Source organism: Mesoplodon mirus, assembly GCF_964341445.2.
Source record: "Mesoplodon mirus genome assembly, chromosome: 20".
Classification (NCBI taxonomy): domain Eukaryota; kingdom Metazoa; phylum Chordata; class Mammalia; order Artiodactyla; family Ziphiidae; genus Mesoplodon; species Mesoplodon mirus.
In genome coordinates this window covers 10,096,852-10,115,536 of record NC_138996.1, presented here as the reverse complement: position 1 = coordinate 10,115,536, position 18,685 = coordinate 10,096,852, and positions in this window count along the sequence as shown.

Genomic DNA, 18,685 nt, shown 5'->3' with positions numbered 1-18,685 from the left:
TGATGTGATTCATTTTCTGTGTACAGGTTCACTGAATCTCTCCAAATTGAGCACTGGGGACTGGAATGTTTCCACTGATTTGCAAAACAAAATGGGGAAAATTAAGTCCTTGTGTAACCGTGGTTATATTTTTTTCTTTTTAAAAACTTTATATTGGAGTATAGTTGATTTACAATGTCGTGTTAGTTTCAGGTGTACAGCAGAGTGAATCAGTTATACATATACATGTATCCACTCTTTTTTAGATTCTTTTCTCATGTAGGTCATTACAGAGTATTGGGTACAGTTCCGTGTGCTCTACAGTAGGTCCTTATTAGTTATCTATTTTATATATAGTAGTGTGTATAACTCAATCCGAATCTCCCAATTTATTCCCCCCCCATGTTTATCTATCTAAGCAACGTTTTTAATGAGCTACAAAAAGAGGTTGGGGGACCTTGCTTCATTGATGGCAGTATTCTTCCTTCTACCTCAAAATGTTTGAGTCTCACTTCCTTAAACAGATGCAGGACAACGAGAGAGATAAAAATGACTATATGGTCATTCCCCATCCCCCCGACCCAGCAAAGTTCAGTTCAATATTCATGGTCATCACTAAGGCTGCCCTTTGTTTGATCCGAGCCTGGAGGAAGCAAAATAGAACAGGATCTGAAAGCAATGGATCCCTGCCTCCCTGGGATTTGGGGGATTACCAGGACTGGGAGGGTGGTGGTAGATGCAGAGAAATGGCCAAAGAAGGTTCACTTAATGTTTCATTCAACAAATACTGAGACAGGCCTGGGACCTGGGACCCTTTCTGCAGGGCCTGCAGTTGGACAAATGTCTCCTCCAGCAACAAAATACAAAGAAACTACATGGGACTAAATATAACTGCGTGCACGCACAGCTGGGGCAAATTATGGACAAAAGATTAAAGAAAGACAAAAAAAAAACCCAACTGCCACTTCTGAAGAGCTGGGAGCAAAAACAGGGTGTCGGGAGCAAAAGCAGGGTATTGCGCACGCCCCCTGCACACACCATCGAAGAGGTGGGCAAGCCACCCTTCCAGCCTGACCCCTGGACACACCTCTACCCTCATCCCATATGAGGATCCAGCTTGGTCCCGGCTCAGAGAGCAAGCAAGGGAGCCTGTTACTTGTTTTTGCCTACCTGGCCCCCCTGCTGCAGCAGAGGCCCCCCAGAAGCTTTGCCTGAATTTCCTGTCTGGCCTCTAGTCAATTTCTCTTGATGTGGGAAGGCCAAGAGCTCTGGTCAGTATCAATATGAAGGATATGTAATCTGATTCATAATTTTCCAATTTTATGGTATCAACCCTCTTAACAACAGAATTCTTTACTATTTTGCGTAACTGTATAATTTAGTAATCTTAGTCATCACATTCCTATATTGTGGTCAAACGCTCATGAAAGGTTTCTTGTGTGTTAATTTTGTTGTCCCCCAAATATTATAAGACTCTAAAAGACTGAATTAGAGAAGGGAGCAGAACCTGTGAAGAGGAAATCTCAGCCCCAGGCCCCATGCTCCCTTGTCAGGAATCTGCTGACTCTGCCTTAAAAATATTCATGCATTACCTACACTCAGCAAGGTAGGGCCCAGAGTGGGTGCTGGGACCTCATTTCTGAGCCCATGCTGGTCGCTAAGGCTCCATTTCTTGGCCTGTGCCCACATGCTTGAACCTAAGAATTTCAAAATACTGTGATTTAGCGAAGGCCTAACACTATTCTTCACACTCAGCCCACCAACACCCCTCCAGTGGGTGCCTGCCAGGACATTTTACTACACCCAGACCATTCTTTTTTTTTAATTTATTTTATTGAAGTATAGTTGATTTACAATGTTGTGTTAATTTCTGCTGTACAGCAAAGTGCTTCAATTATACATACATATTCTTTTTCATATTCTTTTCTATTATGGTTTATTACAGGATATTGAATATAATTCCCTATGCCATACAGTAGGACCTTGTTGTTTATCCATTCTATATGCAGTAGTTTGCATCTACTAGTCCCAAACTCCCAATCTATCCCTCCCCTTCCCCCCATCCCTCTTGGCAATCGCAAGTCTATTCTCTATGTCTGTGAGTCTGCTTCTGTTTCACAGATCAGTTCATTTGTGTCATATTTTAGATTCGACATATAAGTGATACCATATGGTATTTGTCTTTCTCTTTCTGACTTACTTACTTCACTTAGTATGATCATCTCTAGGTCCATGCATGTTGCTGAAAATGACATTATTTCATTCTTTTTTAATGGCTGAGTAATATTCAATGTGCCGCATCTTCTTTATCCATTTATCTGTGAATGGACACTTAGGTTGCTTCCATGTCTTAGCTATCATGAATAGTGCTGCTGTGAATGTTGGGGTGCATGTATCTTTTGGAATTAGAATTTTGCTGGACTATGCTTAAGACTCTGACAAGCTACAATTATTTTTTTAAAAAGACAGCCGTGCTCATGTGGTTTTCTTCCTGATTATAAGGGACAAAGAATTTTTTCTTGTCAATAAATTCCTATGAACCACCAGATCTACCTGAATTTTTTTTCCGAGTGATATTGCCACTTCACCACTCATGAATTAGTGTTTCAGCTTAACAGCATCTGGACAGGACCGATAGAGCTGTGTGCAGGCTTGGCTGTTCCACAAAACCACGCAAGCATCTCTGTGCTCATCTGCCGATCAGAAGAGATGACCTGGATGGACTTATATTTCCTCTCTTCCCATTTTTAAAAGTAGAATTATCCAATAATTTGGATTCAGTGTAATTTACTTGCGTGATGGCAGTAAAGCAGGGAAGGCTAAAAGAATCTGAAAAGGTGGAGGGCTACTAAAGGCATTTAACAAAAAAGATTGTCTTTCCAATCTCACATCTTAACAAACAAGGCAAATGTCCCCAGTGAGAGGTCCCGAGAGGTTCCTCTCCACTTTAAGATCTGGTTTTGGCTGAGACTTACCTCTCCTGCTCATTTCTCTAAATTTTTTTTTAAACCTTTGAATCAAAATCAAAATAACCACCTTATCCAGTGGACTTCGTTTTGTAGCTTTCAGCTCTGGCTTCGTGATGAAAACTCGGCTAACAGTGATGCCCTCGGTCTTTGTCCCCGAAACTTGTGCTTTCCATTGTTTTAGGGCTGAGCCCTGGACTCCAGGCACACCTGACGGGAAGTGCTGAAGGTGAGACAGGATCCCAGACAAGTGGGTGGCCCGGGGGTGAGGCAGCCCAAGGCAAGGCTCCAGGAGCATCTAGGGAGGGTGTCTCTCCTTCTCTGCCCATCTTTCTCCTTAAGGCTCCAAAAACTATTACCCCAACATATGACCTTCGGAAGCTCAAGATTCTACGGAAATGGGATGCTCTAGGCAGCTCGTCCTGTTTGCATCCGGACAGGATGTCATGCCGGACAGATGGTCATTTTCACATGGGCTGCAAGCAGTGATGTTGCCTCACAGGTGGTCACGGGTGGTCATAGAAGCAGAGCTCCCAGCTCTGCCCTCTGTCACTGGAAGGAACCTTAGGCTTCACAAAGAAAGGTGATATGTATGTAACAGACACAAATACCCCTTTTTCCTCTCTTCTTCTTCTTCTTAATTCATTTCACCTCCCAGGCATGTACATTGAGATTCGTACACACAAGCACATGTGCACGCAAATACAGAGGTGGAAAGCTACCACCAAACTGGGTGAGTATAGTATATGTGTACCCACTTGTACACCCACTCATTAAAATTAGGAGGAGTCAATTCAAAGCTAAATTCCTTTTCTAAAGTAAAAGAATAGGAGCTTGAATTGGGCTGCTTTGGCACACCGCAGTACCCTCGTATGTGCCAGTAGTTTATGCTTCTGGGGGTTGGCTCGTGCTGTGCTGTCCTCAGTACTCTCCCAGCAGAAGGATGATCATCTGCAGCTCATCTCTTGGGCCCCAGAGGCTGAGGGCACGAAGGGAGACACACACTAATAAGTGGGCAGGAGGCCACATCTGACCAGGGGCAAATTTGCATAAAGGTGAGCTCCAAACATCTTCCTCTGGTTCTTTCAGAGTCACGGGGTTTCTCCCAGGTGTGTGCAACCTTCCTGCCCTATGGGCTATGGCTCCCCCCCATCCTCTGTTGCTCCATGGGGGGCCTGGCTGAATCCCCAGTCTCTGTGTATCATTCTCCTCCACTCCTTATGGGCCATATTCCTCCCTAGGTGCTGGCCAGCAGGTCCCCTGGGCACTGACAGTCCACGGAGCAGAACCACCTTGGACTCTCTGCCCATGAAACAGATTTCTGCGGCGCCACCCGTGCTGTCACAGTCCCCCTCTCTGCTCTCCTTCCTCCTCTCCCTCAGGGTGACTTCCTTGCTCCGGAGCTTCTGCGTGATGGCTGAGGAGTTCCGCCTGGGTGGCCACCAAAACCCGTTAAGACCAGCCCCCAACTCCTTTCCTTAGACCCCACGGGACTTGCTTTCCTCTCTTCAATAGCTCTTATCAAGGTGGATTATTATTGTCTGTCTACACATGGGTCTCCTCCAACTATGACCGTGAACTTTAGAAATCTGAGTCTTGATGATTCTTGTGTACAGATTTATGTATCCAGTAGACTACCTCACATTTCATTTGGGATCGCAAATAGACCTCTGAAATGTAACATGTACAAAACTGGACTCCCGATTTTCACCTCAGAGCTGTTCCTGCCCAAAAATTGCTCAAATCAATAGGTGAAAACCCTCTTCTCCAGCTGTTCAGGCAGAAATCTCTGGAGTCACCCCTGACTCCTGTTGTTTTTTTCATAACCCATGTCCAGTTCAACAGCACTTCCCATCAGCCCTACATTTAAAATACAGACAGACTCTGGCCATTTCCCATGGCCTCTACCACCACTACCTAGTCCAAGCCACCTCCAGCTTTTGCCTGGATTATTTTAAGAGGGACCCTTGTTTCATTGCCCTCTGAGGTCTATAATCCATGCAGCAGGCTGTAGGGGGTTGAATGGGGACCCTCAAAAAGATATGTCCAGGTCCTAATCTCCAGAACTTGTGAATGTAATCTTATTTGGAGAAACAGTCTTTGCAGATATAATTAAGCTAAGACTCTACAGATGAGATCATCCTGGGTTATCAGGAGGGCCCTAAACCCAATGAGAAGTGTTTTTGTAAGAGATAACCTGGAGGAGAGACTTAGGGAGAAGAGACGGCGACGTGGAGACTAGGGCAGAGATTGGAATGATGCAGCCACAAGGAATGTCAACGGCCACCAGAATCCAGAAGAGGAAATGAAGGAATGCCCCTACAGTCTTCAGAGGAAGTGCAGCCCAGCAGACACCTTGATTTCAGACTTCTGACCACAAGAACTGTGAGAGAATACTTTTCTGTTCTTTTTAAGCTACCAAATCTGTAGGAAGTTGTTATGGCAACCGGAGAAAACTAAACACAGCTCAAGAATCACTCTGAGGTGTCATGCCCTGTATGTTCCACCAACGTCCTCCATCCCAACCACGAAAAGTATTTTCCATCTAGCTTCCTTGTAGGAAGTGGAGACAAAGTCACTCTCTAAGAGAACCCAGTCAGCACTGTAATACCAGAGGGAGGTGTTTTCCATCCCCTTACTAAGGCAGCAGCAGCAGTAGCCTGGGTACCAGCTCCATACCAGCTGCTCAAATATGGCAGGTCAGAGAGTGACAAAACCACCGTAGATGTTTCAGAGGTGATGCTTGCAGAGTCAGGACGGTAAATGGACGGGCAAAGAGCATCAGGTGTGGTAGCAGGACAGCCCTGCCAGTGGAGGGAAGCAGTGACGCTTCACCCCAGTGATGCTGCTGGCTGGACACTCCCTAGGGGAACTGGGGATTTCACCCTACTGTTACAGAACCCTTTACTTTGTGCTAATTTGAATGTAACGACTATCCAGGAAAGATGGTAGAAAAGTTGTGGGGTGTTTTTCTCTCAAACGTATTCCCTCAAGCCTATTCAAGACCTTAGTTTTGAATAAGAAGGAAAAAAATAACCAAATAGCTTGAGATACTCAGAGTCAATCTACCATTCTGTGGTTGCTATGGTTCTGGGTCAATTAAAAACTTGATACTAAAATGAAAACATCCTAATTAAGTCGATTTTTTGGACATTCCACAAGAAATCCTAAATACTCTATTTAGAAAAGACAATCCTGACTTTGACAGGTCACAAGATAGGAGATACATGTTGTGGCCCAATCAATCACTGTGAAGCTGAGGGCACAATTTTGTTTGCCAATGTAGGGGAAAAAATGCATCCAAAAGGGAAGATTAGAAAGGAAAGATCAACTGCAAGTCATTTGCAACTTTTAGAAGAGTGTATACTATCAAATTGCTCTAAATTTTTTAACTTGATAGCATTTACCCTCTGAACAGGGGGTAGAGGGAAGAAGGGAAGGAAACTGATGTTGAAATTCTTCTGTGTTATTAGCCTTATTAGCACTTAGTAGCCTGGTCTTCATGGAGTCATTGCACGTAGTTCTCACCACAACCTACTTGGCTGGGCTATTTATTACTTGTTTTGCAGATGAAAAAAAAAAACAGATATAAGGAGGTTAAATATCCTACCTGATGTCACCCAGTTTATAAATGACCAACAATGTTGAAATAAGCTGCAACCACAGATAGCTTCCCCTCATCTCCAGTGCAGCACAGGAAGTCGGCAGAGCACGATGGACAAATGTGAATTTCTTCTGAGGAGTCCCACTTAGGGTTTCTGTACGGGACACATTTTGTCACAGCGGCATCTGCGTCTTGAGTAATGTCTGTGACAAGTGAGAAAGTGCCAGCTTCCTTAACACCATTCCTAGCAGAGTTCTTCACAACCCGTCAGTAAACTCAATACTGGAGATCTCTGTTGTTTTAGAAATGAAGCCAATGGGAGACTTCTTCCTCCAAGACACGTTAACCATTTGCATTCCTGGAGGTTGGATTCCGAATTCTGAGCCCTCCTTCCAGCCAACTGTGCTTTATTATGTTTTAAATAAATAATGTCAATAGTGTATTGAGTAATTGAAAGTTAAAATCAATCTTATTCTCAAACATTTGTTTCATAAATGATTTGTCTGCATGAGAAAATAATATTTCCCAATGATTTTGGTGATAATTTTAGTGATTTGATTTTTGTCAAGTTGGAGTGTTTCCAAATAGAGACTGGTGCTTTAAAAATGCCCTTTTCCTAATGCTTGTAGAGTTTACCAAGTATTAACCCATTCAATCTTTATGACAATCCTAAGGCACATAGGAATCTTTTCATTTTTCAGATTTGTTAACTGTGATTCAGAGAGTTTTAGTAATTTGCACAATCGCACAAATAGTAAAGAGCAAAGACAGAACTTGAATTCATGTCTTTTGACCTTCATTGTGGGCCTCCTCCCTGTATTTACCCATCCAATGCCTTGGGCCCCCAAATACTATGGAGATATTGGAATTCAGGCACAGTGCACCGTGGAGTACAATAGTCAAGGAGACATGAGGAAAGGCACACACGTGATGGTGCCAAGTTCAGTGCTAGACCCTGCAATCTAGTCCTTCTCTCACCATAATCGAGCCTTCCTTTACTCGGAGCCAAATCAAATAACTCTAAAACCATCTGATCCTATTTTCCATAATTTTTCAACAGAAACTCATACTGGCTGTGAAACAGGAATTCAGGTGTTTCCTTTTGACTTTTCAACAGAAGGTGTCTGGTACCCTGGGGATACAGAATACTGTCTCATACCCCTCAAATCTGCCTGTCTATATACCTGCTTACTTTTACACTTAAAACATATTTGCTCCTTGACACGTCTTTCTCTACGAGGCCTATTTTATCAAGAAGGAATGAGAATTCCTGGAGAATAAGCCAAGGACTTAGCGTTCCACCTCGGCATTGAAAAGTGGCCTCCCCATTAAATGGCAAATCCTTCATCTCAGAGGTTGAATAGTCCAGCTCTTCAAAAAGACTTCCAGCTGGTTACATGTAAAGGGCTGGGAAAAAAAGGCCAGTCCCAGAATATCTACTGGCTCGAGGCCATGATATATTTTTGTTTGATATCGAATGGGAAACTTTTCACGTGTTCTGCATTCCAACCCCATGAGATTCGGTCTTGTGTCCACACGTGCTGTGGACACAGACACAGGCCTAGGTGCCTCCGTGGCCGAGGTGCCCTGCCTAGAGACCCCACCAAGCTTCCCTCCTCTCATTACGACTGCCAGGAGGGAGGCGCACTCCTGCTCAGAATCCTCTGTCCAAAGAGAAACACACAAGACCAAAGGCTGTTTTCCTACGTTGTTTTGCTATTGCAAACTCTTTTCCTGAAAAAGGACCACGAGAATGGGAGAGGGCGGTCCCTCCTGGGCAGGGAAGCAGGTTTGTCTGTCTCCCCAACACCTCTGTAGGACTGTCACCTCTTACCCCACACAGCTGCACCCCCTGCCACCTCCCTTCATCCTTCCACGGCTAATTCTCTTCTTCTCCCTCCCATGACCCTAACGTTAGATGCTCTCAACGTTCAGACTTTTAATCTCTGCTCATTTTTAACTCTCTTTTTCTCAAAAAATTATTGAGGTGGAAATACTGCTCTGTCCTTTCCCCAATATAGCAACTTTTCACCAGTGTCTTATTTCTAAAAAGATAATAAGAATGGAATGTTTCGTGATGCAAAGTTTTGCTGTTGGCGCTTCCTGCTGACTCTTTTTGTCCGTGTGTATCTGACACTGACTTTAGTAGTAACTGTAATGATGTGTTTATCCATGGAGATAAATCCAAAATCTGGATGTCTAATCCTGAGCTCCTGCGTCAGCTTCAATATTTTAGGCTGAACTACCTCCTTGACATTTTTAATTGTGTGTCACCCTTTCATCATTAACCATCACTAAGGGAACAGCCATAGTCACTCATCTCACGAGAGTTCCAAGACACCAAGCAGTGGGTTCGCTCTGATACCAAAGACTGGGCCAGTCAAGAAAGACGAGCTAATCATCTCTGGAGACGGAGAAGGACCACAGCTGCAAACTCAAATCCATCCCAACCTGGCATCCATCGTTAAGGGGTCTGATTCTGTTGGGAACAGAAGGTTGACTTGCAGCAGTTCTTAGTATCAGGAAGAAAACAGGATGATAAACCAAGGTGGTAAATCCAAGTGAGGCAGAAGAAGCCAGAAGCAAGATGTAGCCCTGGGATAAAAGGTAGCAGGAACGTGACAAAAGGTCATTGAAGTGAATGGTCTCAGGAATGTGTCCTAGACCCAATGCAGACCTGGAATAGAAACATCAAATTCTGATTCTAGGTGACCTGGCCACTGGGAGTGACCGTGAGACTAGCAGACAATGGCAATGGCTGCCCGCTGGAGAGGAGGGGCTTGAGTGGAGCTTGAGTCTGTGTTCTCAGTGGTGCAGCACCTGGGCAGGGCTGAGTCTGCAAGAGAAAGGCCTTTGTGCCTTTGGCTAAGCAGGGCTATGACAGGTGAGCAGTGACCAATGGATGCACCATCTACTTGAACTGAAATTTTCCCAGTCGAGCTTCCCATAGTGGTAAGTCTCTACTGCCACTTTCTCAGACATTTCATCTGAAAGCTTTGTCAGGTCTAACTTTCCACCCTTTATTTCCTCATATCTAAGCCATCATTAAATCCTAGCAACTATGCTTCCATTTTATTGCTAGTACCCTGGCTACCTTCCCCAAGCCTCTACAACCATTCTAGTTAATATCCTGTTGTTTCAACAAATCCATTATCCACTTAACAGTTTCTCTCCAGGTTCTCTCTCATCAGCCTATGCTGTATGGTATAGATTTTTTTTCATCTAAAAATCTTTATATTTTAATCATGCCACTCCCCCTTTTAACAATCCTCAAGGACTCCGCATTATCTACAGGGTAAAGTCCGAATCCTTTCAATGCAGCTTTCAAGACATTCCACCATCTGGTCGCCACGCATTGTTCTCACCTGATCTCTCACTCATTTTTAACAAAACCATTGCCGTCGAGGGTAGTCCACCCACAGTAAGAACTCCAGGTAATTTTCATCCTACAACTTCTGCCCACGCTGGACCTGTGGCTGAGGCACTGTTTCCCACCTTCACTTTCCCTCATCACTGCTCCCACCTCACTACTAAGACCCTACTCACCTCTTCTCTGAACTCCCATTAACCATCCCAGCCCTCAAAGAACTTTCCTAGCATTTACCATCTATTCCTCCATTTTGGTACTTTTTGTATCTACTTGGCTAGTTAATTTCCCATGTTACTCATACTACATCCTGGTAGTTAAGCATCATTGGGGATCCCACCTTGTGTTCATCCATTTCTACCAGAGCACCTAACTCCACAGAAAATAAGCAATAAATATTTTCTTAATAAATAAATAAATCTCCTTCATCATACTGGTGGCTGCAAACTGTTATGGCTATGACATTGGATACAGGCAATAACGTGATCAGTTCTATTTTTATTATACACAGGACATCACTTTGAACTGCATTCCTCCTGGTGGGAATGGATTTGTATGGATCCATTTACACAATTTCGTGAGGTTTCCCCTGTGACCAGTGAAATGGATTTGTGAGACAGCCTCCGAAGTCTACCACTTCTCAGAAGAGGTTTTCGCTTCTATGGAGCTAACTAAGCATAGTGGATGGTGAACCCACTTTAACAGAATGCATTAACCATCAGCATATGGGTTCTGATCTATTTCGGTTTGGTGCAGTTATTTTCCATATAAATGAGTCCAGTTTATATAAATGGGTCCATGATCTCGTGGGAAATCACGCCCACAGATACACTCAATATAGGCAGACGCCCCATTTCTCCTTCTACTCCGTCCTTATGTTATTATATTCCACTTACTATATAAATGGCCCCACCAGTTCTGTAGATCCCGAGGTGGATTGTTTCAGAGTACCGGGCGAAGAAGGCTAGACCGTGAACAGCCAAGAGTGATAAAGTATTTGTAGGAAGACAGTAAATAACACTTTTTCTCTCCATCTTGATTTTGAACAAAGCAAGCAGTTAGACAAAGGGCACGGAGGCAGGAACGTTATACTCCCTAAGCTTTCCCTCGTGGAAGGAAACATCAGGTGGGGAAATGAAGCACCGCATTCCGAGGATATCCCTACGCCAGACCCGGACTAAAAGCTTCCCTCCAGCTGGTCTCCAGTGAGGTTCAGACCACTTCTAAGTGACTACTTCCTCATGTCTCGAATTTGTTACTCACCTAATCAAAGTCAAAGCAATAATCAATCTAGGACTAGAGGTTTCGAGAGGAAAAGAGATGCTAGATTCCAAAATGGGGACGAGACAAAAGCATGAATGGTCCAACAGCTCCATTCCAAATTCCGGAGAGCAGCTTATGCAAACATATGGAAATAGCTCAGAACGACCACCTGGAACTTGAACCCTACAGCAGAACTGCACACACATATGCAAAGCAGCAGAGATTTGACGAAACACTCGTTTTTTGCAGGACTGGAGCTGTAGCAGCTCGCTGTGTCAGCTCCAGGCTGTGACTTGGTGCCAGGCAAGGATTCCAAGTTTATCTAAAGGCTAAAGCTTCCTACATTCATTTGAAGAACTAGGAAATCCCAGCAGGGATAACGAAACTTTCATTCATTTCTTATCAAATCTCTGCTTGTTTGTTTTTAATTGCCTGGCTGTCTACAGATCCTGGAATGAAGGTGGTCCTTCCTATTCTTAGAGATTAAGCCCCTCTTAAGTACCAGCTGTTGTGCTCGGGTTTTATTAATACTATGTGAACTCATCTAATCTTCACAAGAAAACTCGTGCAAAACAGGGACAATTCCCAACAGAGCATCATAAAAGAATTTCCTCATAGTCACAGAGCTAATATGGGCTGAAACTAGGATTTGAGTCAAGGTCTTGCTGGTTCCAAACCCTAGATCATAGGAGGAGGGGGCTGGTCACTCAGTCCCAGCGTGCTATTAACCTAATAAATGACCGAGAGCTGGGGACTTCCTGCTAAAATTCTATTTGTTTATCTGCAAAGTGCCTGCCTCCCTGGGCTATTGTGAGGAATAAAGCAGGTCATTTACTGGACGGTGTTATGTCAATTGTAAAAAAGCACAGGAGGGGCCTCCCTGGTGGCGCAGTGGTTGAGAGTCCGCCTGCCGATGCAGGGGATACGGGTTCGTGCCCCGGTCTGGGAGGATCCCATATGCCGCGGAGCGGCTGGGCCCGTGAGCCATGGCCGCTGGGCCTGCGCATCCGGAGCCTGTGCTCCGCGACGGGAGAGGCCACAACAGTGAGAGGCCCGCATACCGCAAAAAAAAAAAAAAAAGCACAGGAGTAGAAAGGATTCTAGGTATTTCCTCACTGATTCTAACGTCAGGGGAGTGGGTCTGGATGGCAAACTCATCAAGTCTTAGACTTTGTTCCCTTTGATCCCATCACTTACTCCTGTTTATCCCAATTTCTTCCAGCTCCCGGGGCCCTGCTCTTCTTTTTTTTTTTTTCGATTCCTTCTCTCTGGTTGGCAAAGCAGGGGTGGGGGAAGGCTTGGCATTTGACAAATGCCTGACAGGTGGAGTTAGTGCGTGAAGACAAAGGTTGGGTATAAACACATGATTTCCACTTTTTAGTGGAAAGCTGACGTTGTGGGCAGAGGGACATCAGACTGGGAAATAACTCGGGGAGATACGACTCCCTGGGTGGTGAATTCATCTACCTCGTGTGGATAAATCAAATAGAAAATCACTCCTGATGTGGGTGTTGGTCAGATTCCTCCTACATGGCCTCTCTTGGCTTCTGGATGCATTTCCTTGGATTAATTCCTTTTCAAGTTGGGCCTGAAATAACATGTCTCTGATCCCCAAAGCCCAGGAGAGAAATAATTCACTTCAAAAGGAAAAAAAAAAATCACATGTGATAATAAATACTAAAATGCCAGGAAATTCAACAACGAAATGCGTACTGAACAGCACCATGGCAGAAATGTTATCCAGGGAAGCTGGAAACTCCCTGGAGAGGAGGCCAAGGAATGAACATAAGCCAGGGGGGCTGTCAGGCAGAGGGCTGTAGTAGGACAGCCCAATCTCAAAGAAAGCACTATGGGTCAACAACCCTGAGATAGGACAGCCCCGAAATACCTGAGCTTGAGCTTCTTGCTTGCTTAGTGGGATGAAAACTGTGAGTCTAAATTAAACTGATTTTTTAATTAAAAAAACACAATATTCTTTGCACACCTGTCTTTGAGAACTGCGATTCCTACCCACTACACAGTCACACAGAAAATCAGAAGGGTCTTACCATGATTTTAAATTGGAAATGAACCTATATGAGCATAGCCATATTTTCCAATATAAAAAGAAATCTGTTTTTATATAAATGAAGGATAGGATAGAAAAAGAGAGCCTTAAGATCGAAAGTTCTCAAATATGTCTCATAAACAAGGCAAGGACAGAGGGCAGCTGCTCTGGGCTTTTTTCCCAGTTTCTCAGATATGTCCCTTTGGTTAGCATGATCCAATTTTGCCCAGTTACTGGGTTCATCCAGTGTTTTTTCACCTGGGGTCTGGCGGCGTAATGGAGAGGGAAGGCCTCCAGGGGGCAGCAAAGAGACCAGGGTTCTATGAAATGCTCCAGCTCAGGGGCCATCGGCTCTCCGGGCCCTCACTTTCCTCCTCAGTAAATAAAAGACTTGGGTTAAGTTACTTTGAAGCAACTGTATCTCATGGGGGTCCGGGGAGCAACCATCTGGCTGGAGGAATATTTCTTCACTGGCATTGTTTAGAAGTATCGGTGTCTGGATAATAAAAAGCAGACTGACGGTTATTCCTTCTTTTTTTTTTTTTTTTTTTTGGAAGTTCTTTCCAAATAATGCCTTCCCTTACTGGTCTCCCCCATCAGTGGTGGGAGGCTCAGACCACTACCTCTGTTCCCTCTAGGTACCCCCTGCTTGGAAGTCTTTTCAGTTCCCCAAATCTAAGATTTTTCTTTTCCTCATCAACATGTAAATAGATCTTCTGTTTCTCCCCATTATTTTCCTGCTGGACTGGGAGAGAGAACAAATCCAGACTGTGTTGGGTTACCAGCGAAGACAGGAGCTAGCAAAAAGGCAGGGAAAAAGGCATGCATTAGCCTGCCAAATGGTGAGTGTTATTGAAAGATGTAAAATACTCTGTGACTTTCATAATGTGGAGAAATGGCTTGACACAAACTCTAACTACCTCCCAAACAGAGGCAGTGACAGCTGATCCATTAGGCCTTCTTAGTTTCCAGGCAGGAAGTTTCTTGTTGGTCCCCTGTGGCTTATTCAGAATCTGGCCTGAAGTATTAATTTGCAACCTGCTAAGAGCACTGTGAACTTGGATAAATACAAGACAACTCATTTTAAAATGCTCTTTTCCTTGTTTTGTTGATTTCCCCCCAGTGGGTGTAGTATTTGCAAAGAGCTCTGAAGTTGCTTCTTCCGTTCCGTTTGCAGGACTTTTACTAGCCCTGCCGGCCAAGAAAACCCCTGAGTGCTTGCGGGCAGCCACACTTGAGCTGTACATGCTGGGGCTACAGAGAATGAGGAGGGAAATTGTTCAAGAACAGAAAACCTCGGAAGCGAGCATCTCATGCCAGTTATAACCCCCTCCTCTTTTTCTCTGGCTTTTGGAAATGATTTGCAAAAGGTTCATGATTTACAGAGGGAAAAGGAAGAAAGAAGAATAGGTAGGAAAAATAAAAACTAATCTCCATGCTAGATGTTCTTTTCTCCTTCCCTTTTCATTTTTGGGTATTTCATTTGCCTCCCAGGTGAGTCATACTTCATCTATCCTTGGTCTATTTCAGAGTCCTTACACTTTTTTTTAAACATCTTTTTTGGAGTAAAATTGCTTTACAATGGTGTGTTAGTTTCTGCTGTATAACAAAGTGAATCAGCTATACATATACATATATCCCCATATCTCCTCCCTCTTGCGTCTCCTTCCCACCCTCCCTATCCCACCCCTCTAGGTGGTCACAGCACCCAGCTGATCTCGCTGTGTTATGCAGCTGCTTCCCACTAGCTTTCTATTTTACATTTGGTAGTGTATATATGTCCATGCCACTCTCTCACTTCGTCCCAGCTTAACCCTTCCCCCTCCCTGTGTCCTCAAGTCCAGTCTCTACATCTGCATCTTTATTCCTGTCCTTCCCCTAGATTCATCAGAACCATTTTTTTAAGATTCCGTATATATGTGTTAGCATAGAGTATTTGTTTTTCTCTTTCTGACTTACTTCAGTCTATATGACAGACTCTAGGTCCATCCACCTCACTACAGATAACTCAATTTCGTTTCTTTTTATGGCTGAGTAATATTCCATTGTGTATAAGTGCCACATCTTCTTTATCCATTCATCTATCGATGGAAACTTAGGTTGTTTCCATGTCCTGGCTCTTATAAATAGTGCTGCAATGAACATTTTGGTACATGTCTCTTTTTGAGTTATGGTTTTCTCAGGGTATATGCCCAGTAGTAGGATTGCTGGGTGGTATGGTAGTTCTATTTTTAGTTCTTTAAGGAACCTCCATACTGCTCTCCATAGTGGCTATATCAGTTTACATTCCCACCAACAGTACAAGAGGGTCCCCTTTTCTCCACACCCTCTCCAGCACTTATTGTTTGTAGATTTTTTATGATGGCCATTCTGACTGGTGTGAGGTGATACCACATTGTGGTTTTGATTTGCATTTCTCTAATGATTAGGGATGTTGAGCATCCTTCCATGTGTTTGTTGGCAATCTGTATGTCTTCTTTGGAGAAATGTCTATTTAGGTCTTCTGCCCATTTTTGGATTGGCTTGTTTGTTTGTTTTTTTTTATATTGAGCTGCTTATATATTTTGGAGATTAATCCTTTGTCAGTTGGTTCAGTGGTAAATATTTTCTCCCATTCTGAGGGTTGTCTTTTTGTCTTGTTTATGGTTTCCTTTGCTGTGCAAAAGCTTTTAAGTTTCATTAGGTCCAATTTGTTTACTTTTGTTTCTATTTCCATTTCTCTAGGAGGTGGGTCAGAAAGGATCTTGCTGTGATTTATGTCATAGAGTGTTCTGCCTGTGTTTTCCTCTAAGAGTTTTATAGTGTCTGGCCTTACATTTAGGTCTTTAATCCATTTTGAGTTTATTTTTGTGTATGGTGTTAGGGAGTGTTCTAACTTCATTCTTTTAAATGTAGCTGTCCAGTTTTCCCAGCACCACTTATTGAAGAGGCTGTCTTTTCTCCATTGTATACTCTTGCCTCCTTTATCAAAAATAAGGTGACCATATATGCGTGGGTTTATCTCTGGGCTTTCTATCCTGTTCCATTGATCTGTATTTCTGTTTTTGTGCCAGTACCATACAGTCTTGATTACTGTAGCTTTGTAGTATAGTCTGAAGTCAGGGAACCTTATTCCTCCAGCTCTGTTTTCCTTTCTCAAGATTGCTTTGGCTATTCAGGGTCTTTTGTGTTTCCATACAAATTGTGAAACTTTTTGTTCTAGTTCTGTGGAAAATGCCATTGGTAGTTTGATAGGGATTGCATTGAATCTGTAGATAGCTTTGGGTAGTATAGTTATTTTCACAATGTTGATTCTTCCAATCCAAGAACATGTTATTTCTCTCCATCTGTTTGTATCATCTTTAATTTCTTTCATCAGTGTCTTATAGTTTTCTGCACACAGGTCTTTTGCCTCCTTAGGTAGGTTTATTCCTAGGTATTTTATTCTTTTTGTTGCAATGGTAAATGGGAGTGTTTCCTTAATTTCCTTTTCAGATTTTTTTGTCTTTAGTGTATAGGAATACAAGAGATTTCTGTGCATTAATTTTGTATCCTTCTACTTTACCAAATTCATTGATTAGCTCTAGTGCTTTTCTGGTAGCATCTTTAGGATTCTCTATGTATAGTATCATGTCATCTACAAAGAGTGACAGTTTTACTTCTTCTTTTCCAATTTGTATTCCTTTTATTTCTTTTTCTTCTCTGATTGCCATGGCTAGGACTTCCAAAACTATGTTGAATAATAGTGGTGAGACTGGGCAACCTTGTCTTGTTCCTGATCTTAGAGGAAATGGTTTCAGTTTTTCACCATTGAGAATGATGTTGGCTGTGGGTTTGTCATATATGGCCTTTATTATGTTGAGGTAAATTCCCTCTATTCCTACTTTCTGGAGTGTTTTTATCATAAGTGGGCATTGAATTTTGTCAAAAGCTTTTTCTGCATCTATTGAGATTATTATATGTTTTTTATCCTTCAGTTTGTTAATATGTTGTATCACATTGATTGATTTGCATATATTGAAGAATCCTTGCATTCCTGGGATAAATCCCACTTGAACATGGCGTATGATGCTTTTAATGTGTTGTAAGATTCTGTTTGCTAGTATTTTGTTGAGGATTTTTTCATCTGTGTTCATCAGTGATATTGGCCTGTAGTTTTCTTCTTTTGTGACATCTTTGTCTGGTTTTGGTATCAGGGTGATGGTGGCCTCATAGAATGAGTTTAGGAGTATTCCTCCCTCTTCTATATTTTGGAAGAGTTTGAGAAGGATAGGTGTTAGCTCTTCTGTAAAGTTTTTTATAGAATTCACCATTTTGAGATTATTTTTGTGTATGGTGTTAGGGAGTGTTCTAATTTCATTCTTTTACATGTAGCTGTCCAGTTTTCCCAGCCCCACTTATTGAAGAGGCTGTCTTTTCTCCATTGTATATTCTTGTCTCCTTTATCAAAGATAAGGTGACCATATGTGCGTTTACCTCTGGGCTTTCTATCCTGTTCCGTTGATCTGTATTTCTGTTTTTGTGCCAGTACCATTCTGTCTTGATTACTGTAGCTTTGTAGTATAGTCTGAAGTCAGGGAGCCTGATTCCTCCAGCTCTGTTTTTCTGGGCTTTTGTTCTTTGGAAGATTTGTAATCACAGTTTCAGTTTCAGTGGTTGTGATTGGTCTGTTCATATTTTCTATTTCTTCCTGGTACACTTTTGGCTCCACCCTGAAGGTACCATTCCTTCAGTCATGCACTGCATCAGAATTATGTCAGGTTCTCAAATCCCTGAGACGCCTTTGACAGGGACCTCAGAGCTCAGAATAGATACCTGTATATTTGGAGAAGTTAGACTTCATTGCTGAGGCTGTGATCCCACAGGGGACCTGGAGGATGAAGGATGGAATGGGGGATGAGGGGCAGGAAGATGAAGGAAAAACTCATGGGTAGCATTTCCTCTTATTCTAGTCTGACCTAGAATGGGGGCTTAAAGTCCCAGGAATTTCTGTGGACCTAGGCTGAGCAAGGAATTCTAGAGCAAGGGAATTATTAAGCTCTCCAGGCTGCTGTGGTTTAGAGAACAAACAGTTCTTTGGGCGGAAGTCTTTACAGGCAAAGAATCTTTCAGTGAGGTAGAATTCATATTCAACAAGTTTCTAATCAGTTCCCATGATATGCCAGGCACCATGCTGGGCAGAGTGTCACACAGGGTGGACAAGGTCCCTTCTTGCATGGAGCTTACACGCTGGTGCAGAAGATGGACAACTCAACAAGCCATTAACTACAAGTTTGATGTGTATTACAAAACAGAAGGTATAGGAGTCTGTTGGAGCATATAAGTTTGGAAGAACATCTTCACCTTCTTAGAAACCAGGAAAAAAACCCAAGAACATCCCTCAAGTGGAAGCATGGCTTAGAGTAACAAAAGGATGTGTATAACACCAAGACACACTCTCTAGTGCTGCCAGAAACCAGGTTCTCGCTGACCATCAGCTG